We start from the raw sequence: 26,776 nt of genomic DNA on the forward strand, positions 1-26,776 counted from the left end.
GTACACAAGGACCCCATTGTACCCCCAGGGAGACTCATTCTGTCATCCATTAGGTGTGTCACTGAAAAGAAAACATCTCTAAATATATTGACCATTTTCTCTGTGAAGATGTTGAGAAACTGCCATCACATGTTAGGGATACCAAAGATTTCTTGGACAAAATCAAGGATATTGTATGGAAAGAGGGTTACCATATGATCTCTCTGAATGTAAACTCAATTTATTCTATAATTGATCACTCACTAGAAATAAGATGCTGCCAGCACTATCTGAATACACACGAAACATGTTACCTCGAACATACTGAAATGTTATTAGAATTAATGCAGTTCTGTCTTCTGAATAGCATGTTCTTGTTTAATGGTACCATGTTTAAACAAGTACTCGGCACAGCGATGGGCACGTGCTTTGCCCCAGTTTTGCCAACCTTTCTCTGGGGGTATGGGAGGGGGAGGTCCTTAAAAAACTAGATCAAAACCTGAATGGAAGCAAAGTCATCAAATGGTATAGGTACATCGACGACCTCTTCGTAGTATGGAATGTCAGCGAGTAGAGCGCCAAAGAAATGTTCAGGGAACTGAACAACAACAACTTTAACCTCACCCTCACATATAACATCAGCACTAGCCAAATTCAATTCCTAGATGTACTAGTGGAGATTTCAGAATTAACACCAAACTCCATAGAAAATCCACGGCAGGGAATAATTTGCTTCACGCTCTCTGTAGCCATCCGGAAACACTGAAATGAGGCATTCCATTTGGAGAACTATTGAGAGCGAAAAGAAACTGCAGCACCCAGGAAAGTTTTCTCGTAGAGCAAGAAACTATGATAAAAAGATTTAAAGAAAGAGGATATTCTAACCGGGTCCTACAAAAAGCCAGGGACAAGGTTAGGAAAGTTGAAAGTGAGGCCACTCTGAGTGAGAAAAGCAATGTGGAGGACAAGACCACAAGAGTGATTCTTACTTAGAATAAAGAATCTATGGCCGTATTGAAAATACTCACACACAGCTGGAATATCCTCACTACTGATGCAGAGATAGGCAAAACAATAGAGGATAGACCACGGATCACCTACAGGAAGGGGAGAAATCTTAAAGATGTTTTAGTTAAGGGGGACATCACTAATAAGAGCTTAAACTCACTGATCAACCGCCAAGGCTTCTTCCCCTGTGGCCATTGTAAAGCCTGTAGGAATAGTTCTTTGAGGAAGAGCTACAGCACCCCTACTGGATAAAAAAATATAAAACAATTCTTCACATGTGGCACTTTTTTTACCATCTACATTTTTGAATGCCCATGTAAGATGAGGTATGTAGGAAGCACTACTCCAGCCACAAAGAAAAGGTTGTTGGAGCACATGAGAGCTATAACCAACAAAGACCCACACAATCCTGTAGCAAGGCATTTTGCGGAGTTCCACCTCTCAAATAGCTCCCTCTTGATGTTCTTTGTAGACCTGGGGGTAGCACTACGCTACGCTCGCGTAGTTTGCAAAGTTTGCGCTACTTCGCACTACGCGACCTGCACGTAGCACAGTGCTAACACGCGTAGCATTACGTAGTGTAGTGCAGTGTTCATTTTTTGTTTGCTCGTGGTCCTCAACGTCAAGTTGGCGACTGCGAGCAAGCAAATGACATGCCGGCGAGAGTTTTTCCTCGTTCGAGATCAGCAACATCAAGTTGCTGGTCGCGAGCGTGGAAAACAAACCTCCCAGCGAGATATTCAACGCGGGGAGTTCAGGTTTCTCATTGCGAGTGGTTGCGTATGCTTGCGACCGCACACGATGAGAAACTACCAGTCCGCATTGAGAAAGCGGCCGCTCGAGTAAAAATCTACTCGAGCGGCAGAAAACGACAGCTCGCACTGTGCAAGATGCCTTTTTCAATGATTGCACAGTGCCGGATGCTTGTCCGCACTGTGCAATCATTGAAAAGGCATCTTGCACAGTGCGAACAGGCTACTACGCAGTTCGCATAGTGCTACGCGTAGCTCGCATAGTGCGAAGTGCACTTCGCGTAGCTTCGCGAAGCGCTACTTCGCAAACTACGCCCAGCCCCAGTTCTTTGCCTTTGAACAAAAAAGAGAGTGATGAAGCATGTTCGTGCTATCAAGAATAACAATAAGCAATATCCAGTAGCACGTCATTTCTTCGACTGCCACTTCCAAGACGAGAGTCTTTTAAGAATGGTGGTGATCGACATGGTTGACATGGGTATAAGGAGAGGAAACAGAGAACTAGAAAAAATAGAGTCAAGGTACATCATTGACTTCGATTGTGTGACCCCTAATGGTTTAAACTCGAGTGAGGAACTGGCAGTGCATTTGATAGAATGAAGGCTATATATACAAGAATATTAGCGGTGCTCGATCTGATTTTATATTGTTTTTAATTTTAGGAGTGAAATGGCATCTTGCTGATCATGGTAACACAATGAAATAGATGACTTTATTATTGTTCCTGATGATGTGTGATATACACATCATCCCACAACAACAAAAAAATGGATTTTGGATTATTTGCCCACTGGGGCGAGATGGATTAGTACGCACAGTATTACTATAGCACAGCATAACACATGCGGTGCATCAGCCCACTTGGGTGGAACTGCTTTGGTTATTGTTTAAAAGCACATTTTGCATATGAATTGTATGAACCTTCAAAATAGAGGAACTTTATTAGTTTGGAGTTTAGCTGGAAGTGAGGGCATAATGAAATGCTCATCAATGCGGAGTAAAACGCATATAGAGTTTTTATCGCTAAACACATTTGCTGCTGTATTTTATAGCATAATGGAGTGAAATTTGAGCTGTTTAACAAGAATGATATTTGTTATACTTTATATATAAGCTGAGGAACACTGTATGATTTAATAAGTGTATTGGTCCAAACTTCCTGGGTAAATCCTTGACGCATTGCAAAATGTTGTGGGAACGCAATAATAATGAGTAACTTTGTGATCTTCAAAATGGCTGCCATGTGTCAGCTAAGACTGCTACACATTTGGGGTGTTATTCCTATGTCTATGGTTAGGCATAGATTAAATTCAATCACTGTGTGTTACAATGTTGAAACGTGAACAAGGCGAAAACTGAAACACGTTTTTTTCCTGCTATTAAATTATTTCTCACGAGCATCATGTTGTATCCCAGTACGTCTGTTGGATGAGCAGTACGGAGTTTTGATTTATTGGGCTGCCGGTAGCCCTAACTCGGACCGCCCGAGAGTCAGCATGGCATATCCTTTATACAGAAGTTGTTGGGAAATATATATATATTTATATATATCGCTCCAAATCTCCTCCCCAGCCGGGAAAAAAAGGCAGCACTCACGGGGTGTTTGTCAGCTTGTTCCAAAATTTATTTAAGCGCTCCTCACAGACGCGTTTCGGGTCAAGCCCTTTATCAATGTGCAAACACGAGTGTTACACAGGAGCTAGCTTTAAAGTGCAACGTGCATTCTCATAAGGAAAAGTGAGGTAGGACTACTCGTCAAAATTGTACGAGCGCCATCTTGGAGTGTGCAAATTAGGCAAAAACAATATACATACAATTTATGTAACTACTTTACTTTAATTTGGAGAGGTAGAGAGCTTTATCCCTGTCTTTGTGCTCCCTTCACCAGCTGCGCTCAGCTTTTTTGCATTCTTTCCGCATGGTTTTCAGACTTTCATTATACCATGGGTTGGAGGGAGAACTGCGTCCTTTAGTCCATTTGGCTGGTATAAGGATGTCGAGTCCTTTTGTAATCCAGTCATGGAAAGCCGCATATAGCATATTGATATCCTTATTTGCTTTATGGTGGAATTCTCCTAGGGTGGAGTGGAGATCGCTAATTAAGAGTTTGTGCCATGGTCTCTTAAGACGTCGAGTTGACACTTTTTTGTTGGGCGATTCTCTTACCATCATCGTGATCTTGATGAGGAAGTGGTCAGTCCAACCCATGGGTTTGGGTGGGTCAGCCCTGGCCTCCGGGATGTTGGTGAAGATGGGATCTAGTAAGTGTCCAGCGGAATGTGTGGTGGTATGGATTAAAGCATATAGGGGCAGATTTATGTTAACTGGCGCATCCCCAGGGATGCGCCAGTTAATGTGCGCCACAGTGCGCCACAGCTCCGCCACCCATGGTGCGCCGCATTTACAATGCGGCGCACCATGGGGCAAAAACGGCACAGATGCGTGACGCATCTGTGCCGTAAAGGCGGCGCATTGCTGGAGTTGCGTCGCAAGCGCGACGCAGCTCCAGCAAGGCTCGGGGGGTGCCCTATCTGACCAATGCTGCATCAAGACCTACGCCTGCTTCAAGCAGGCGCAGGCTTTTGACGCAGCATTGGCCTGAAAGTGACTGAGTGAAATCTTATAGATTTCACTCAGCCACTTTTGCGAGGCGCACCTGCCCCGGAACGCCCACCCTGCGCCGGAACGCCCACAAGCGGCGCAGGGCTTTACAACGTGACGCATCTGCCTCGATGCGTCACGTTGTAAATCGTACGTAGGGATGCGCCACGTTTACGCCGCCTTGCGTGACGCAACAGTGGCGTAAACGTGGCACAAGGGCCTCATAAATCTGCCCCTTAGTTGTAAGGCTGTAAAGTCCGCCAGGAGGTTTTTGATGGTGGGGTCTAAGGTAGAATCGAAGTGGAGATTGAGGTCTCCCAATATTGTAAAGTTAGCTGAAGTCACAACCAAGGCCTTTGCCACCTCTAGAAGTGCCTCGATAAACTTGGAGGGGGATCCAGGGGGTCGATAGATATAGAGCCCAGACAGAACAAAGTGGGGACCCGTGGTGATCTTAAAACGAGCGCTTTCACAGCCCCAGATGTCTTCCTTTATAAAAGAGCAAGTGTATTGCTTTTTATAGATGACTGCTATGCCACCACCTCTGGAGTCTCTGTTAATAGTCTTCATTAAGAAGCCTTCTGGCAGCGTGAGGCTCGGGACACCGGTTAGATCATCATGGAGCCAGGTTTCACATAAAAATAGAATGTCAGGACTCTCGTCAGTTAAGAGGGTGTTAACTTCAAGGTGGTGCTTTACGAGTGACCTAACATTCAACTGGAGGACCGTGAGGGAAGTGTATTTTGGCACAATAACTCTGTGCCCAGATAGGCAGGGATTGGGTGTTACAAAGTTACATGACTTACATTGTAGGCATGTCTGTTCAAGGCAGCCTGATAGCTTGTCACATCTCTGGGCCGGCTTCAGGGCGAGGAGACGCTCCCTATCATAATGAAGTACATTCCGTGGAGTTTGGCCAGGGGGACAGGCGAGAGGCAAAGTCCTGGCGATGACGGGCGCCGACGGGCTTGCCTTAGGCACGCCTTCGGCGCGCAAACGGCGCGCCCGCTGCGCTCGTCTGCGGCGCTTCCGACAGAAGCACATGATTTATAGGAAGAGGGAAGGCGCTAGGAGGGGCGTGGCCTCGAAGGGGTGTGGCCTCGATGCACGCCGGTAATGGCGGCAGCAAATGTTTGCTTTAGCAAAGTCCGTGTCAGCGTTAAAATCCGCTGCGCGGGTCGTCAGGATGTGGGCTTCTGCCCCAGATGTCAGCAAAGAGTGAGGTGAGTTAAAATACAATTTTGCACACAAAATACGTGACTCTCAAATATTTTAAAAGACAGACAAAATAGCGCCCCCGGCTTCCGCCTCAGGAGTAAAGGTTCTATATACATATATATATATATACTGCTCATCAATTCTGCTTTCACAAAAATCACAGCACTCCAGAGGAATGAATCAGATCCACAGGTTTATTTCATTCAGGGACCACACAGAACCAAGGCGCAAGAAAGCAGTGAAAAGGGGCCAGGGTAGAAACACTCTGATCCCCTAGGCCTGCTTAAGGGGGTACCACAAGGACCCCCAAGGCCCAAAAAAAGTGTTTAAAAAAAAAAATTGCGGGGTACGAAGTACCATACTTTGTACTGTACTCTGTACCTTCCCAAGCGCATACTGGAGGTTCCTGGTGGGCTAGTTGGCCCCCAGGGACCTCCAGTATGCAAGAGGAATTAGTTCCCCCTCTGCAAACGCGCCATTAGGCTGCGTTGCAGAGAGGTGTAAAAAGGGGCATGGCCTCATTACACCTCTCTGCAATGCAGCCCCCTGGCGCATACTGGAGGTTCCTGGTGGGCTAGTTGGCTCCCAGGGACCCCCAGTATGCAAGGGAATTAGTTCCCCCTCTGCAAATGCGCCAGGGGGCTGCATTGCAAAGAGGTGTAAAAAAGGGCGTGGCCTTATTACACTTCTCTGCAATGCAGCCCCCTGGCGCATACTGTAGGTTCCTGGTAGGCTAGTTGGCCCCCAGGGATCCCCAGTATTCAAGGGGAATTAGTTCCCCCTCTGCAAAAGCGCCAGGGGGCTGCGTTGCAGAGAGGTGTAATGAGGCCACGCCCCTTTTTACACCTCTCTGCAACGCAGCCCCCTGGCGCATACTGGAGGTTCCTGTTGGGCTAGTTAGCCCCCAGGGACCCCTAGCATGAAAGGGGACTTAATCCCCCAACTTAGAACACGCTACAGGGTGCGTTTGCACAGTGATGAAGGTAGGGGGCCGGGCTTGAGGTGATGTGAGTGCCAACATGGTCCTGTGGCGCGTTTTAAGTTGGGAAATTAATTCCTGTTCAATCCAGAGGTCCCCTAGGGGGCAACTAGTCGAACAGGTATCTCCAGTAAGCACCACGGAGCTGTTTTGGAGAGTGTTGTAAAAAGGGGGCGTGCCCTCTGAACACCTCTCTGCAACACAGCTCACTGGCGCATGCTGGAGGTATCTGGAGGGCTAGTTGGTACGCCAGGGGACCTCACGATTCAAGGGGACTTAATCCCCTAACTTAAAACATGCCACGGAGTGCGTTTGCACAGTGGTGAAGGTAGGGGTTGGGCCCTGAGGTGATATGTGTGCAAACATGCCCTGTGGCGCGTTTTAAGTTGGGGAATTAATTCCTCTTCAATCCAGTAGTCCCCTAGGGGCCCCTAGGACCGGATTCAGCTCTCTTTCCCGAGCTACGCAGTACAGAGTGCAGAGCGCAGAGCAGGAAGGAGCGAGGTGGTGAAGGTGAGCGGAGCGGAGCCGCGGCTGCGGGGGTAACTGCCGTGACACCGTGACACCGTGACAGCCGTGACACCGGGTCACCCGCTCAATACCCTCCAGCATATACCAACATGCCGCACGCCGCTTGGGCACCTACCTGCTCCCCATCCTCCTGTTTCTGGACCTGTGAGAGTTGCGAGACTTGCGAGACTGCCGGTATCAGTGCCGGTATCAGTGCCGGAACACCCTCCCAACCAACGCCTGCTTGCTCGCTGAAAAGAAGGAGAAGGAGACGGAGAAGGAGAAGGGTAAGACCATTGTTTCTGCACACCCGGTGAGCACTTGACTATCTATCCCCCGTTATTCCGCCTGCAACCCCGGTCCTGCACCTGCACCCCTTGACCTTGCTGGACTGCGGGTCTGTGATTCCTCTCTCCTTGTGCCAGAGTGAAAGGAGAATCTTTGTTCCCGGACTCTGTTCTCAGCCATTGGTAGCGAGGCGGGGGAGTTGTATGACTGTGACCTCGCAGGAGCAGGAAGGGGGTCAGAGGGGGGCTGCACCACAGGACCACAGGGTAGAAAGAGCGTGAGCGCGGCTGCCGATAGAGGCAGCTGCTAAGTAAAAGCCCGGGGAATGTCGGTAAGTCAGCCCGACTAGGTCGAGCTGATCCACGGTCCTCCCCGTGAGCACCGCTCGCCTCTACTGTACCCTTTCCATACCCTCTCTGCGCACACCCCTCAAAACTAAAGCAAATTTATCATCAGCTACCTGCTAGCAACCAGCGGGAACCACTCTCCAATAGGCACTTATCCACCATAGTAGGAATCCTGCAGCTGATCCCATTTGGCCTCCTTAAGGAGAAAAAAAAGAACAATGAGATCAGGAAGAATTAGACAGACACCAAAACCAAAATCCAACCCTAAACCTAAATCTAAATCACGGAAAAGGAAACTGGGGAAACTGGACGCAGCATCTCCACTACATCCAAACAATTCGCAGGAAAACAGCCATTCTGCCTGCAACAAAATAAAAGAGGACTTAACTCTGCACTAGTGGAAATGCCACTACTATCAGTAAACCAAAATTCACCCTCAATTCAATTAACAAATAAAAACGCTCAAAGCAAGTCCTCTGCTGCATCCCCTTGTCTAGTTATAGCCTTTCAGCAATCCCACAGATCTACACAAACCTCACTACCTCCAGTATCAAAGCCAGCACCAACGATTTCAGATAATCTAGTAATCATCGATGGAATGCCAGCAAAGAAAAGGATATGTTCACACCAGCCAAAGATTTACACTAAGTTCTCATTCCTAAAAGATCCTGGGACAGCTATTTATTCCAAGATAGGAAACATTAGTGGACTCCACACACAGCTTTTACAACGTGAATCCGATTGTAGCCAGGCTACTAGTGATCGACTCCCGACTAGCTGAAGTCCCCTACTCACCCAGAATTGAGACTGCCACTGTCGCACTGACACCAGTACCACCTGCTTCTAGAAGAGCGGCAGTGGACACTGACATAGCAGACCTAGAAGCTACTAATTAAAACACTTCGGAAATGGTGTCCACCAGAAAAATTCCCATCACTGAATGGAGCTTATCAAAGAAAGCTGAACCTCTAGAGACAGCAACTGATGAACATTCAATGGATCAGGGCGAGGCTCTTCCAGGGAAGTTCCGCTCGCCCCCCACAGGAATTCAAGACGTGTCAGTGAAAGTCAAGGTACTGATCCACAATGAGGAGCGAAGAGAAGACATATCCTCCTCTCAACTTCTGAGCAGCTCATTCAATTCAGCGAAGGAAACTAGAGATCCATAACCCAAACCATTTACGGTAATTGAAGAGAAAGGAAGTGGCACTCAATCACCTCCATTCTTAAAGAATGTAAATGTAAATGTAAATGTTTTTATATAGTGCAAATCACCAACACGGTATCTAAGCGCTTGCTTAGGGAACCCGTCCTGGTATTCCCCTGTGAGATACCCCAGCAGGGTATCCACAATGTGAAAGCCAGGCATCCCACCGCGACGGGCCGTAGTGGAGATTAAGCAAGCTTTTGCCCAGAGTCGCAGAGTGTGACCCCATGAGTCGAGTAGGCACCGGAGCGAGAATTATCTAGTCCATGGAATTTTAGAGCCCGAGACCCGCCGAGGCGGGGAATCGAACCCTAGTCCACGGCCGATCTCAGCTTCCGGGTCTGCCGCCTCTAACCACTGAGCCACACTTCTCCACTTCTCCAATCCTTGTCCCAAATTAAGTCATTTCAACTAAACTTATGTAACACTCCTGAACAAACAGTCTTAAACAACAAGTTAGCAACGCCAAATCCTTCCCAACGCCGCACCTTATTACCATACATGATTCTCAATCAATCAACAACTCCATAAATAATGACATGTCTTCCATAGCAGCACTGGAGTGGGAGGAACTAGTTGCTACCTACACCCTCAAACCATCAGAAGGGAAACCATCCATTGACGCATCTCCAACATTAGAGAGGAGTAGTAACTCAGGAAAGCCAGCCCCTGAGTCTATATGGCTAACAATCCTGAACACCCTGCAACACTCGGCTACGGCCTTGGAATTTCAGTCTCAAAAAATGGACCTGCAGCTTTCTGTTCTGCAGACAATGGCTGATTCCATCTCCGGAATCGACTGGAAAATTTTGACACTAAATGGCCTGATAAGGAGGGGTCAAGACGCCGCTTCTGCTGCTCAACTAGCTCCATCACAATTACTACCCTGTGATCCAATCTTAGATAAACTATCATTCTTACCATCTATGTTAGGCGACCTAATATCCGACCTAAAATTGACAGCTCAACAAACCAGGATCCTGCAAACCTCGGATCTACCCTTAGAGCTCCCAGTGGCGCCAACAGGCCTATCAACGGAGCAGCAGGCTGAGCAGAGCTCAGTAACTGCTCTGCTCTCAGTCCAAATACCATAGTCCAGACCTATGGAAACAGAGCAAACGACCACTTCTGAGACTATATTTGAACCATCGCCAGCAGAGAAGCAGGCCTCTAGTAGGATCCGTAGAAAGAAAAAAAGGAAAGGAAGAAATCGATTACTAACAGACGCAAGACTAAACTCAATTGAAATACAATCGAATTTTCCTCCTTCACCAGCCACTTCCGGCAGGACACCAAATTATAACGACCAATCGTCTCCCACGTGCAAGGTCACCGAAAATACTTTAACAGAGTCCTCACTTCATCGGGTAAAACTGAAAGCTAGCGTTACCAAGAAACCTGTACCAAAAAAAACAAAAAAACTTAAACAGAAACTCTTACAATTCAAACCAACTCAAATAGTACGTAACGCTTATAATGCTGAACTAACTAAAGTGTTCCAACAACAGGAAGAGATGAAAATGCCATGGCTATTAATGCGGAGCCAACTCAGCAATCTGTACGCAAGTTGAACACCAAAACCTGGGAACCAAGGATAGACCGCGATCAAAACGAGCAACCAAATTACTTGGATATGGTACGCCCAAGTCACTCCCCTCAACCAACTCAACAGGGCTATGAGAGACCTCAAACCAACTCACCATCAACAGAGCATGTGAATAGCCCAACATCAATGTTCTTAATCCCTGAATATACATCTCGAGGAAGGGATGACATATTAAAAAGGAGTAATATACTAAGACTCCTACGCTCAGTGACCAACCTAGCAACCATTAGCTCAAACGACCTTATGCGAATAACGTTTGAGCCAAATACTGAGCCTCATCGCTCAGACATAACAAAAGCAACATGGCACTCACAAGAAATAGCACACAAAATTATGGAAGAAGGAGCAACATTCCAGCAATGGGGGATTGAACTGAGGCTCGTACAGCGACCACGCTATCCGACACCTCTTTTACCATCCACAAGACCCTCGGTTCAAAAAATCACTAACTCCATACTCAAGGGAGCAAGGAGCAGTTCGCCGAAGTTGCTGCCACTAGACACAAAAAGTCCTCGGCCTGGTCAAAATCAAACTCAAGGTAGCCATTTTTTGCCAAAAACCATCCATAACTGGAAGACAATACAGCATACAATCATCATAACGACTGTCGATTACTGACAAAAAAGAGAAGAATTCATCTCCCATTCAGGTAAGTCCAGGGAACTCAGAATCTGCTCCTGGAACATCAACGGCTTAGCTAGTAAAAGCAACGACCCCGAATTCCTTCAATACCTGAGTGCATTCGACCTTCTACTGCTCCAAGAAACCTGGGAAGAAAAAGCAATCGAGCTCCAGGGGTTTACTTCGTGCTGCATTCCGGCAAACAAAAACGCCATCTTTGGGCGAAGGTCAGGAGGCTTAATGTTCTTCACCTCAATACCTACAATAGGCGAATTTGAGGTAATGGATTTCATATAACTCCCCCAAGTGCTATACAGGTGGTAAAGATCCCGTTCCGGTTAAAAAAGCAGGTCAAGGGAGTAATTATAATTAATACATACATCCACCCCAAGCAGAAACAAAAAGCGGTGGAAGACCTGGCAAAAACGCTGGAAAAAATAAGTTTGACTCATTCATCTTGGCCAGCGACTTTAATATGCACCTCATCAACAAAGACGAAGACAATGACCTCACTCAAGATTTGAATGCAGCATGGGGCGTACCAACACAAGGCCCAACAAAAAATCAGAAATCAACAAAGCACTCAAAAAACTTACTACGACTCTTGGAGCAACTTAATTTAAGGGCCTTAAATGGTCGCTACGTTGAGGATGATCCACCAGTAGCCACCTTCCACTACAATAAACAATCTTCTCATCTCGATTACATGTTTATATCTCTAAACATGTTTCTTAGGGTAACAACTTTTAGAATAGGGATGAGCGACCTCAGTGACCAACTGCCGCTAGAAGCCGAATTAAGATCATACTGTCAACTGGTAACAGCACCATTTATAGGCCCCGACACAGAAGTCAGCTCAAACTTAAAGCGGCTACGGTGCAATGCTGGCAATAATAACTCCGTAAGCTGTGAAGCAAAAACCCTCTTCAATGAAATTGCCAGCTCTTCAACCAAGGTGTCGGATGTTTGGCAAAACTTTATTCATGCCATCAGAGAGAAAATGGATGAAATTATGCCTAAAACTCACGTCGAGGAAAGGGAAATTCGAATAAACCAACCTTAGAAATGAAAATACAAAAACGACTAATAAATCAAAAACTGAGGCAATTGCGGAAGGATCAGACAAACCAGAGTCTACAAAGTGATCTACGGGCAGCAAAAAGCCAACTCAAACGGTTGAAATGGGAAAGGCAGAAACTAAGAAATGAAGACCTGTGGGTAAAACTTCTCTACGAAGGGAAACAGAAAAACAGCTCCAAGTATTGGCAAATGGTCAAAAGACTACAGAACCCTGATCACCTAGGTCAAAACTCAAATATTACAGAGGAGGAATGGACCAAATACCTATCAACGCATTTCAATAATGATGATACCTTGGAGGACGTCGCTATAAACAATTCTATAAACAATTCTTGTTCGAAAGCCATAAGGTCAAACACAAAAGGAAATTTGAATCACACGGGCATAGAAACCCAGGGAAAATGCATCCACGGAGCCACAAGCTCATTAAAATTTGACAAACCCAACACAGATGAAGACCCTGCAAAGGCTATCGAGCTAGGTTCATCACACGAAATCCTGCCAGTAGACATCAAACGAAAAATATCGAGGGGGCGACCCATTGGGGCACCGGGCCGAATGGTATACCACCGATATTGTATAAATCAGACGCGGAGTTCTGGAGTGAATCGTTGGCACCAATATTTAATAATATAAAACACACTCAGAGTCTCCCAGAGTCTTGGCACGCGTCAGTCATCAGTCTGATTTACAAACGCGGTAGCAAGAAGCATCCCAGCAGCTACCGGCCTGCTAGATGTGGAGGCTAAATACTTCGCTGGAGTCATCCTGGAGGAACTAACTTCATGGGCATCTGAAAATTCAATTATCCCAATTATTCAAACGGGTTTCTCCAAAGGCCAAGGGACCACAACCAACATCATGGCATTGTCCTTGCTGATGGGAGCAGCAAAAGAGATCAAGTCCTCCTTATACCTCTCGTTTATTGATTATACCGCGGCATTTGATCATGTGGACTGCAACAAACTATGGCAGAAACTGGACCAATGGGGAATACCGAAATGCCTCCTAGATGTGCTAATAATGCTCCATTCAAAAACCTGGATCAAAATTAAACTTGGGGCAGGTACGCACCTTTCGAATACCATTACGACAACAATAGGGCTAAAACAGGGGTGCGTATTAGCACCACTACTATTTAATTGTTTTTAAGCCAACCTACCTGGGGACCTTGACAAATGTCCTAACCACGCATCCAAATTGGGGAAAATTGTCCTCTCCAACCTCCTATTTGCGGAGGACCTGGTGTTGATAGGTCGAACACCAACGGGCCTCCAGCACCTCTTGAACGTAACTCACACGTTTTCAGTAAAAAACTCCCTCCAAATCAACTTCAGTAAATCAAAGGAGATGGAGGTGAATTACAGGGAAAAAAGGAATCTCTGTTGACATCTGAATGGAGAACAGCTTGATCGGGTGACCTCTTATAAATACCTGGCAGTTATCCTGGACTCCAAAAACACGTCTAGGGTACAACTTGACTCCTTACGAGGCAAGGTGACGACAAACTACTTGGCATTAAAACCATTAAAGACCAAACTACCTAATCTCACCTTTAAACCGCTCCTTGAAATCTTGCGTGCAAAACTACAGCCTACTCTCACATACGGCAGCGAATCGCTCCACGGGAAGGATGCCGCATTACTGGACACAGTCATAGCCAAAACATACAGGGCTCTTTTCAACCTCCCAAAATACGTCTCTCCAGCCCAAATTCGATTAGAGTTCGGCATCCTCAAACAAACCCTAGAAAGGCGGAGCGTGTGCATAGCCAGGTGGCACAAGATCCGCACAGCAGAGACAGGCTCCCTAAGTTTCAACGTATTGGAAGAGCTACTTCGGCAACGCAAATCCTCGCCCAGAGACTACCTATTTGAATCAATCCAAGTTCTGGGCCTGACCGACATCTGGGAAACAACAATAGACCATTTGTCCCTAAAAAAAATTGCCAAAAAATCGGTGCGAATTGTCTCACTGATCGAAGACCCTGGGAAAGAAATAACTCTTCACAGCAGTGTCGCCTGTGTAACACCGCCAAGGAGGACATCGTCCATGTGATCTGCATCTGTCCTAGGCTGAAGGACCTGAGGCACAACTTTTTACAACCATTCTTTAAACTACATGCCGTTCGGTCCTGCAGGCAGGCAGTCAAACTGTGTTTTAACACCAATAACACTAAATTGTACTACCAGGTCGTGAGGTTCTTTGATTCGACAAAGAAAAGACTAAACAGTGCTTGACGAAAATTACACAGTTCTGAGGATAAGCATAACCTGATCTCAATTAACTCTTCTTTTTTAATCTAATTTAACTCAATACGCCTAAGTACGTATGTCTTTTAAAATGTATATATTGGTGTTTTTACAATTTTGTAAAGGTTTTTATTAACCATGTACAAACAATAAATGTTACTTTACCTTACCCTTGGGGCCAACTAGCCCACCAGGTACCTCAAGTAAGTGCTACGCAGTTGTGTTGCAGAGTGTTGTAAAAAGGGGCATGGCCTCTGAACACCTCTCTGCAACGCAGCTCCCTGGTGCATACTGGTGGTACCTGGTGGGCTAGTTGACCCCCAGGGAACCGCAGGATTGAAGAGGAATTAATTACCTAACTTAAAACACACCACAGGGCGTGTTTGCACATATGTCACCTCAGGCCCCACCTCCTTCCTTCACCATTGTACAAATATTCCTCTAAAATCAGTCGAACTACGAATTCTGATTTACTTACCTGTTATCAGGAGAGAACCCAGTGCTGCATCTTTTAGCCCAGCACTGACCCTGAAAAGTAATTCGAAGCGTACTTACCAGTAACTTGTATTTCCTTCCATAGGAATCCATTGTGTTGTTTTCACCAGAAAAGTTTGTGTCTATTTTTGAAACGTACAAATATTTCTCTAAAATCAGCCAAACTACGAATTCCGATTTATTCACCGGTTATCAGGAGAGAACCCAGTGCTGCATCTTTTAGCCCAGCACTGACCCTGAAAAGTAATTCTAAGCGTACTTACCAGTAACTTGTATTTCCTTCCATAGGAATCCATTGTCTGGTTTTCATCAGAAAAGTTTCTAAGTGTCTATTTTCACAAACTAAAAATATTCCCAAAAAATTCCCTGTATGACTTAAACGCTTTCTTTCAACTGTTTACAGGAGATGCAGCAGTGCTGGATCCAGGATCCACCATTGAGTAAGAAAAAGTGACGATATCACAACTTACCTGCAAAGGGAATTTCCTCCCGTAGGATAACATTGGTGATTCTATGTGAAAAAGTTTCTAAGTGTCAACTTTTAAAATACAATAATATTCCTTAAAAATCACTACTGATGTAATATATGACATCATTACCAGTGGATTGCGGGCACGCGAGATATAGTGAGTATAACTAACTATATCTGAGGAATTTCAATGGTTTTGTACGAGTGAAATGTCCAGCTAACTATAACACCCCTAAAACCTATGGTTTTTTCAGTGAATTTCTAAGGTTTTTTAAATGCTAATTCCTAACTATATCAGGCATGAAACCTATGTTTTTTTCAGTGAAGTTCAAAGGTTTTTTAAATGCTCATTCCTAACTATATCAGGCCTGAATTTTCAGTAAATATATATATATATATATAGGGAGCAAGGCGGCGAATACCGCCAAAACGCGTCTGGGCTGTAAATCGGAATAAAGAAACAGTATTTTGGATATTATTCATGGAGTCAGCACCTTCTTTGGAAAGAAAGTTTGGGCTGGTGTATATATATATATTACCTACTGGCAGTCGCCAGTAGGTATATATAGTTAGGATTTTTTCTCTATGGGATTTTTGAAAATTCTATGTCTAATAACTTTGGCGTTTGTGGACAGAATTGGCTGATATTTTCAGGAAAATGGAACATTTTGTTTCTGAGCATTTGGGGGGGGGGGGGTTCATTCAAGGGGGGGCCGAGAAAAAAGGGGGGTCCCAAAACGCATTTTTCCCATGTTAATTTCCATAGGGCGGTTGGCCTCCCTTTTAGCTCGAACGGCTGAATGGATTTGCACGAAACTTGGCAAAATTGTAGGGACTGGTAGCCCGATGTGCCTTTGCTAGGTCTCAATATATGTGCTCCAGTGGATTTTGAGAAATTAACGTTCCAAAAAATATATATATCTGTAACAGCGCTCCGGGTAGCGCTCCGGTTCGCGTACTTGACGCGTAACGGAACTTCGCGAAGCGAAGCTGATTGGCTCTCCGGTGTCTGTCAACATTCTAAACAGTCCGGAGCGGCCGCCATCTTGTCTCTCGGTAGGATCGAGAGACAAGAGGAGGCCAAAACAAAGGGGGAAATGACCATAAGGGGGCATAGTAGATCCTCCCTGACCCCCTAGGTTTGATGTGGAGGCATTAAAAAGGGCCCCGCGGGGCAAAAAAATAAAATATATATATATATTTTCCGGACGCCATCTTGTCTCTCGGTAGGATCGAGAGACAAGAGGAGGCCAAAAAAAAGGGGCAAATGACCATAAGGGGGCATAGTAGATCCTCCCTGACCCCCTAGGTTTGATGTGGAGGCTTTAAAAGGGCCCCGCGGGGCAAAAAAAAAAAAAAAAAAAAGAATTTCGGACGCCATCTTGTCTCTCGGTAGGATCGAGAGACAAGAGGAGGCCAAAACAAAGGGGGAAATGACCATAAGGGGGCATAGTAGATCTTCCCTGACCCCCTAGGTTTGATGTGGAGGCAAAAACAAAACAAACGTTTTTTTTACGTGGGGAGCGCCCGGTATGCTTTTGTGAAATGGGCGGTGGTAATCTAAATGATGAGGGGGGGGGGCAGCGTTCAAAGCACATCAGCGTGCATAAACACGAAAATGTTTTTATCTACCACGTACTTGACTTATCTCTCTGAGATGCATTCCCTTGTGTCTCGGCAATGGTAGTCTGTTTATTACATAGATCGCTCGAGGGTGGTAGTACTGACCGCGCGTAGGAAAGGGTAAAAAGCCAGGGGTATAGGAGTATGTAACAAGCGAGCCATTGAATTGAAAAAACTAAACGTGACAAACGGTTGCAGGATCAGTGAAGGTTGATTTTATAATTGAAAGTATAACAGGATCAGTTACAATAAAATCGTCCATACGCACACCATGGGCGAGTATCATGGGTAACATTACTTCGAAGCTTTAATAATACCATAATCAATAATGAAAAATCGACATCAATAGGGTTGTCCGTATGCCCAGTAAGTACCTTTCCCCACACGCCATGTGCACAAAGACCGCATATATCCCCCATAACGTCAAGGCTAAGTAACTAGAACGTCATAAGGAGTTGCAAGTCGCTCCCATACTGGCGCCATTTTGGTCAAGGCCAGGCAGGTCCAGAGTATAGTTCAATGTCTCCAATAAGTAGCGGCAGGACCAGAATCCCTTTCGGCAGTTCAAAAAGTTCGTTAGCGCCAACAGAAAGAACAGGCAGCATGAACCATGACTCAAAGGCGAGGGAGGCAAATTCTTCCCTACCGGGTCACGCTGAGGTCCCACCGGAGCTGATCAAGTTGACAGTCTACAGTGTCTCTTAGTAATTCGGACAAAAACTGGCGTCGGCATGAGAGCACTACCATCCTGTGACAATGTTGTGGCCACTTCCGGAGAGCGGGACAGCAGGCGTATCCCTCCGCCGATGCACTGAATCAGCCTCCCTCACGGCACCAGATGTGGATAAGGTGGCGGACACCCGTGGCAGCGATATATCCATGGGGATAGTCGAGCAACAGTGGCGGTTGCCCCCATCGGAAGCCCCCATCGGAGCGGGTGAGACTCAGCTGGCCGAGCGAGGCACTGTGCCGCAAGAGGGGGCGCAACTGAGCTGGCCGAGTGAAGCGCTGGGGTGCAGCTGAGGAACCTCCACCTGGGGAGGTGGGGGAGGCTCGTTCGCACCGCCTCTCCCTCCCAGTGCATCCTACGCCGTCTCCTGGCGCAGGTATATGTGATGGTCGGACCAGGCAATAAGAGGGGGGGAGTCATCAGGAAGGCATTCACCCCCCCCCCAAAAAACTTCAATTAAGTTGAATGGCTGCAAGAGCCCCGATTACACCAGCAGCCCTGTTAATATGATGATCTTGGGAAAAGTTCCTCTGTTGGATTGCAATGGCTGCAGTGATGGTCTTGGGAAACTGCTTCCGAAAACACTAAAGGCCACGAAAGCTTTCTATGCTGTTCCTTTGGAAATGCGGTGCTGGGTGATGGAAGTTATTGAAGAGTTGGCAGTGGTGTTTTTTGTGGATTTTGGACGCTCTGCCACAGTCCATTCGAGTTCCAGGGTAGACCAGAGTCGTTCTAGTGGACCAGGCCCAAATCCGGGGAGTCGGCCGCCATTTTGAGCGTTCCGCAGCAACGGCCGCTCTTCACCCCGGACACCGGAGCGGGTCCCCGGCCATCCAACCGAGTGGAACGCCAATGGCAGTCGTGGTGCAGCTGACCGGGGAGTGAAACGCTAAGGCTCACCCTGCTGCAGCTGACCGCAGGGACAGGCCTTTGCGCGTGGTGTCGCCCCCGGACTATTTGCACAACGGTCCTCCACCCCTAGGCCGCCACCTATGCTACCTCGACAGGAACAGCGTCATGCATTTGGTTCGATGTTGCAGCAGGCTGCTATGTAAATAGTTATTTAATAAAAAGTTTTACCGTGTCACTTTGCTGGTGTGTTGTATATATTTATAATATTTGCATAGGGTTTGTCGTTATTTTGGGTGGGGTGGGCGGCGGAGCCGAGCTAACTTCTCTTATTTAGTCAGCACATATATTTACTTACTGGTGCGCATTATTTTGGGTGTACATTTGGGATATCGGTTGGGGTCGGGTTCGTCGTACTGAAATAACACTTCAAGTTTCTGGTGTAGGCTACTGTCCCATTCACTAGCTCCAGAGAGAGTCGTTCCTAAGTAAGGAAAGTGCTATATTTTTTTTCGTCCTTCACATGCGGATACCATGTTCGGGCTTATTTTTCTCATTCCATTAACCGTTCGATCACCGCCTCAGTCATACAAAAAGCATTTTTTTATTGACCCAGTCGTGCGCCACACATACTCATTCAAACCGTACAAATCAGGGCCCATGCGCACATTCATACCATACAATCTTTCACGCTCCCAGTGATGGTCTGCACTCCATGCAATATCTCATAGCGCTTGTCTATGTCTTTCCCTACATGGAGTACGGTGCGGTCCATGTCCACTCCATTCTTCAGTCGGAACTCCGATGTAACCTACAGAGGAGAAAAGAAAGGGGGGGGGATACACCATTCAGAGCATGTCAGCGCGCGCAAACATGAAAAAGGTTCTACTTATGTATCAGACTAGCTGCAGGAACGTGTGATACAACAGATCTTGGCTATCCCTTTCGCATTATTTTTCTGTGTAACATATCCTCCCCTTTTTATGATGCAAAAAAATGTTTCATTTTGTTTGTCTCTAAATTCGAGTTCCCTCTTCGTGTATTTGTTTCTCAATTAGTCGTATTTTATGGGACAAAATACCACACCTTACATTCGGCAGATACCTTAAGCTATGGTCGACCATTTTCTAATAATTCTGGAAAAAGGGCAGGTGTGACGGATACAAATTTCAATCAATCCAAAATTCAGGCAAAGGGTTTGCATTATCTGTTTTCTATTGTTTGGGAATAACAGCCACTATTCAAAAACCCAACAACCTAGACGATTGTTATGACGCTGATTCCATACTTCCTTCGAAAATTGTTTATTGCAAAAATGTCAGTATACAAATACGGGCCTACAACCACGTGGGCCGGCCACGGAGCAAACTGGAATCGTATATGATGAGGGGACATTTACACTGTAGAAAAACGTAACGGGCGGGCCATTAGGTTGCAGGAATTAAGGTGTCTAACAGTTGCGGAATCGGTCGAGGTTAATTTTATAATCAAAGTACGACAGGACCAGTTACAATGAAATTATCTAGATATACATTTCCGGGCAAGTACCATGAGTAACGTTAATTCGAATTTTTAATAGTACAGTAATCAATAATACATCAGAACTTAATATCAATATGGATGTCCAAATGTTCAATCAGTACCCGTCCCCGCCCGCCATGTGCTCCAAAACTGCATACATATCTCGTGATATCAAGGCTGAGCAACCAGTACACATCAAGGAGTTGCCAACATGTGGGATACATATTATCCAAATAGAAGCAGTTACCTCGAGAATGTTTGTCTGTATGAGGTTCTACAAAATTACATATTCAAGAGGAACATCAAAGAAGATATTAATAAAGGAGTGTATGCTGTAATTGGAAGTGAGGGATGTCTGGTCATTTTGGGGAGGCCGGGCAGGTCCAGAATATAGTCAAAATGTCTCCACCAAGCAGCGGTCGGACCAGAACCCTTTTGAGTAGTCCAAAAAGTTTAGTTAAATGACAATAGAAGGGACAGGCAACAAGAACCATCAGTCAAAGAGGGGAGGGCAAGTTCTTCCCTACCGGGTCACGTTGGGGCTCCACCGGAACTGATTGAATTGGTAGTCTACAGTGTTTCTGGATGCTTCAGACTGAAGCTGGCGTCAGCATGAGAGCACCACCATTCCGTGGCTATGTCGTGGCTATTCCGCGAGCAATCATGGCAGTCACTCCTCACCGGAAGCCTGCGGGAGTCAGGGGCCCCGGTGACTCTTGTAGAATCTTCAAGGCTGAGGGGACGCTTTCGGGAATGGGGCCCATGCCCTAGCAGTCAAGCGTCCGAGTTCCAGGGTTGCCCAGAGCCATCCTTGCAGGCCAGGCCCAAGTCTGTGGAGGCGACCGCCATTTCGTGAGCTCCGTGGCAGCCGCCTGTCGCTGTTCCGCAAGAGTGGGTGCAATTCAGCCGGATGGCAGGTGAGACGCTGTAGCCGCAAGAGTAGGCGAAACTCAACCAGCTGAGTGAGGCACTGTGCCGCAAGAGTGGGCGGAACTCAGCTGGCCGAGTGAGGCACTGTGCCGCAAGAGCGGGAGGAACTCAGCTGGCCGAGCGAGGCACTGTGCCGCAAGAGTGGGCGGAAGTCAGCTGGCCGAGCGAGGCACTGTGCCGCAACAGTGGGCGCAACTCAGCTGGCCGAGCGAGGCACTGTGCCGCAAGAGCGGGCGTAACTCAGGTGGCCGAGCGAGGCACTGTAGGTCTTCCTCTCACAAAGATGAAAGTCAGAGTGAGGAAACAAGGAGGGGTTTTCATCATTTGGGACAAAACAAAAAAGTTCTAAACCAATGAAAAGTGTCATTTGTAGGTCACATGACCTAGCCTTACATCATTAGGAAACCAAAAGTGAAATGAACCAATGAAAATTTTTATTAACAAGTCACATGACCTGTTATGCTTACGTTATGCGCTCCGCTCCGCGCCGCGCCCCGGATCGCTTCCGGGAAGCTGCGCTTCGCGCATCGGGTGCGCTAACGCGGCGCGTCATATGACGCATTACGCGACAACGCGATACTACAATAATTCTGGATGTTACAGACTGAAGCTGGCGTCAGCATGAGAGCACCCCGTGGCTACGTCGTGACTATTCCGCGAGCAATCATGGCAGTCGCTCCCCACCGGAAGTCTGCGGGAGTCGGGGGCCCCGGTGACTCTTGTAGAATCTTCATGGCTGAGGGGACGCTTTTGGGAATGGGGCCCATGCCCTAGCAGTAAAGCGTCCGAGTTCCAGGGTTGCCCAGAGCCATTCTTGCAGGCCAGGCCCATGTCTGTGGAGCCGACCGCCATTTTGTGAGCTTCGTGGCAGCCGCCTGTCGCTGTACCGCAAGAGTGGGTGCAATTCAGCCGCATGGCGGGTGAGACGTTGTAATAGCAAGAGCAGGCTCAACTCAGCTGGCCGAGAGAGGCACTGTGCCGCAAGAGTGGGCATAACTCAGCTGCAGCGCTGGGGTGCAGCTGAGAAACCTCCACCTGGGGAGGTGGGGGAGGCTCGTTCGCGCCGCCTCTCCCTTCCGGTGCACCCCACGCCGTCTCCTGGCTAAGGTAGGCACTGTGCCGCAAGAGTGGGCGTAACTCAGCTGCCGAGTTAAGCGCTGGGGTGCAGCTGAGAAACCTCCACCTGGGGAGGTGGGGGAGGCTCGTTCGCGCCGCCTCTTCCTTCCAGTGCACCCCACACCGTCTCCTGGCGCAGGTATATGTGATGGTCGGACCAGGGCACCGCAGGATGTGTCTTCAGGTCAAACGGATTGTGGGACAAGGTCCAGAATGGAAGAGTCACCAAAAGGCAAAAAGTTCCGCCGGACCCCGGGAGCCGGCCGCCTATGTCGGGGGTGATCTCAAGCCACACCAGGGCAACAAGACTTGGGGAGGGGGCAGGAGTCAAGCGCCCCTTCCGAGTCCGCGCCACCACACCGCCCCTCGGGGGCCTCCGTCAAGCGGCTCAGGGAGGCACCGCAGGCAGCGGTTCTTCAGATCAGTTGTCTCACCGGCAAGGCTCCCCTCCGTCAGCAGCGATCGTTGGCGCTGTGGTTGCGGCCAGAGGCCCCGCATAGTCAACGCCCCGGCCTCTCGATCTCGTAGGCCGCAGAGTAGTCGGGGAGAAATCCCGGGAACGGCGGCATGTATTTGGATCGATGTTGCAGCAGGCTGCCATGTAAATAGTTATTTAATAAAACGTTTTACTCTGTTACTTTGCTGGTGTGTTGTATATATTTATAATATTTGCATAGGGTTTGTCGTTATTTTGGGCGGGGTGGGCGGCGGAGCCGAGCTGTCTTGCAGCCATCATGGCGTCAAGCTCTGTTCCTCTCACTAGTTTCATATTTCTCATGAGGGGTTGTTCCTAATGTTTCTATTTTAGCGAGGTCAAAAAGAGATCCCATTAGTGGCCTACTGATTTTGCTTGATTCCTTTTGTTTTTTCTAACGATTTTTCACTATCTGCAAAGACTAAACAGAGAATTGCGACTCTGTGCTTGTTTGTAAATAGAGAATGAACCAAAGAGAAGCAATTCCAAAACAGTAAATGCTTGGATAACAATCAATCAAATGGAGAGGGAAGCAGGCACGATGGATTACAACGGGGGCAAAGGCCTGCGTTACCTACCCTTCACTATCTGCAAAGAGAGAATACTCCTAAAAGAAAAGAGGGGGGGCAGCGTTCAAAGCACATCAGCGTGCATAAACACGAAAATGTTTTTACCTACCACGTACTTGACATTTTAAAGCTTTTGATATTTGCTAATAAAAAACCATTGAAATTCACTGTAAAAACCATAGGTTATAGACCATATATAGTTAGGAATTAGCATTTACAAAACCTTGAAAATTCACTGAAAAAACCATGGGTTATAGACCATATATAGTTAGGAATTAGCATTTACAAAACCTTATTTTACTCACACAAAACCATTGAAATTCGCATATATAGTTAGTTGCACTAACTTTATATCGCGCACCCGCAATCCACTGCTGATGATGTCACATATTACAACATTCATGACATGGTCAGTGACATCACTGATGACATCACTGATGACATCTCAAATGACATCACTGATGACATCACTGATGACATCTCAAATGACATCACTGATGAGATCACTGATAACATCTCAAATGACATCACTGATAACATCTCAAATGACATCACTGATGACATCACTGATGACATCTCAAATGACATCACTGATGACATCTCATTTGACATCAATGGTCACATCACTGATGATATCATTCATGTGACAATACAATGCATCTCCTCACACTTTAATATAACCTCTGTTACACCCAGTGTTAAATACAGAATATAATTTTTTAAACCATTGACACACCAATACTAGTTACTACATACGCACTCACTGATTCCTACGTCTACACACACATTCACTCATTCACCCATACAATCATTCATACATACAATCACTCATCTTTACAACATTATCATATGCACTCATACAACTATACAGACACTCACACTCTGCCACTCATCCTTGGAGTTACTCACACACCTAGTCAGTCCTGTAAAGAATCAATCACATTTTCTAATCTATACAGTTAAACATAGAGTACCTTACATTTTCAAACATATTCTAACACATACTTACTCTCTTATACAATCATTGATACAAGAACACATTGATCTGCACAGAGTCACACATCTCCCAGCCAGCCACACACACACTCAGTCTCCCATACAAATACTTGGAAAATCAATCAATAACCCATATAGTTACTCATATAGCTACTGATCAACACATGCAGCAGTTTACAGAATAACAGACATAATGATGCACAAATTAAGACAGTTTAGTCACTAACCCATGCATTCAGTGAGACACATTTAATCACTCACTCATACAGTCAGTCACACACCTACTAAATCCTTCATCCAGACACTTCTACATCTACTCATTCTTCAATATGTAAAACATATTTAAAGTTTATAGAAACACACAGTCGCTGGATGATGTCATCAGTGATGTCATCAGTGATGTCATTTGAGATGTCATCAGTGATGTCATCAGTGATGTCATTTGAGATGTCATCAGTGATGTCATCAGTGATGTCACTGACCATGTCATGAATGATGTAATATGTGACATCATCAGCAGTGGATTGTGGGTGCGCGATATATAGTTAGTGCAACTAACTATATATGGAATTTCAATGGTTTTGTGTGAGTAAAATAAGGTTTTGTAAATGCTAATTCCTAACTATATATGGTCTATAACCCATGGTTTTTTCAGTGAATTTTCAAGGTTTTGTAAATAATAATTCCTAACTATATATGGTCTATAACCTATGGTTTTTTCAGCGGTCGCCAGTAGGTATATATAGTTAGGATTTTTTCCTATGGGATTTTTGAAAATTCTATGTCGAATAACTTTGGCGTTTGAGGACGGAATTGGCTGAAACTTTCAGGAAAATGGAACATTTTTTTTCTGAGCAGCCCCTGAAAATTTGGGGGGGTTTCGTCAAGGGGGGGCCGAGAAAAAAGGGGGTCCCAAAACACATTTTTCCCCTGCAATTTTCCATAGGGCGGTTGGACTCACTTTTAGCTCGAACGGCTGAATGGATTTCCACGAAACTTGGCAAAATTGTAGATATTGTTTGCTCGATGTGCCTTTGCTAGGTCTCAATATATGTGCTCCAGTGGATTTCGATAAATTAACGTTAGAAAAAAAATATATATATCTGTAACAGCGCTCCGGTTAGCGCCCCGGTTCGCGTACCTGACGCGTAACGGAACTTCGCGAAGCGAAGCTGATTGGCTCTCCGGTGTCTGTCAACATTCTAAACAGTCTGGAGCGGCCGCCATCTTGTCTCTCGGTAGGATCGAGAGACAAGAGGTGAAGAAAAACAAAGGGGGAAATTAATGAAAGGGGGCAAGTTAGACCCCTCCTGACCCCCTAGGATTGATGAGGGGGCTATTAAAGGGTCCCACGGGGCAAAAAATAAAAAAATAAAAAAATTCCGTTTTATCGCGGTAGAGGCGCTACCCGGTACGCAAACCGGGTAGCTAACCGGTAGCGTAACGGGAGTCCGCCATCTTGTGTTTCGGTCGAATTTAATCACAAGATGGAGGAAAAACAATGTGCGGAATGGGTATAAGGGGGCACGGGAGACGTATCCTGACCCCCTAGGTTTTCTGAGGGTGGCTGAGGAGGCCCATATGTGCGGAAAAAAACCCACATTTTTTTTCAAATTTTCGCGCGGTTAGCGTCCGGTGCGCGAACCGGGTAGCGCTCCGGAAAGCGTAAATCGTGAAAATTAGTAAAAAAAAAGTTACATTTAAAATTTGTTTAAAGTGATCATAGTTAGGGTAGCTCTGAGAAGAGCTTTTGGGTCTGTGGTAGATTTAGTTACTTATAAGTAGGTACCAATACATAGTCTTAAATTCAGGATGAAAATTAAGTTCCCCTCATCTGAGAAGTGAACTCCATCTCCTCTGTAGATATCTTGCATGTAGTAACACAAGTTATTGTTGTAGATGGAGCCCATTCCATGGTCTCTCATGTAAGCTGAAACAGACTTATTTACATGCTTCCTCGATTTCTCAATTTGTGGACAAAATTGGTTGGACCACCTCCATTTCTGTCTTTGGCATATATTTGAATATACCAAGGCAGTTTGAGGAAAAAGTGCCATCAATTGCTCAAAGGTGTCCTTTAAAAGCATTTCCAGACCTACCCCAGTCAAAGTGCCCAAGTCATTTCCTCCACAGTGCACAATTAACAGGTCAGGGTTTGGCAAATGCAAAAAGGTTTTCACCAATGGTAGCACGTGGTGACATCTTAATCCTCTGTGGCCAATCCAGTTGATTTCCACATTTTGTAAATTGAGGTTGTGTAAATTTCTATTATAAGCATACCTTTGAGCCCAGTGGATGTAACTATGTCCAATAATCCAGACAGAAAACATGGTGAGAGGATGTTCTGCTGCAGTCAGATGAAGTGTGGGAATGAAATGGCAGTTGAAACAGTAGGAGTTTGTTATGAAAAAAACTGTGGAGTTTCAGTGCTAATGATTCAGTAGCAGTGATTGGTGGATTATGATTGCTGAAAACAGAAAGTTAGGGTGCATGGATGAGTTCTTTGAAAGATGTAATTTGAATGGTTAAGAAAAAATCATTTTAAGTAACATTGC

This window comes from Lissotriton helveticus, chromosome 7, assembly GCF_964261635.1.
Source record: "Lissotriton helveticus chromosome 7, aLisHel1.1, whole genome shotgun sequence".
Lineage (NCBI taxonomy): Eukaryota > Metazoa > Chordata > Amphibia > Caudata > Salamandridae > Lissotriton > Lissotriton helveticus.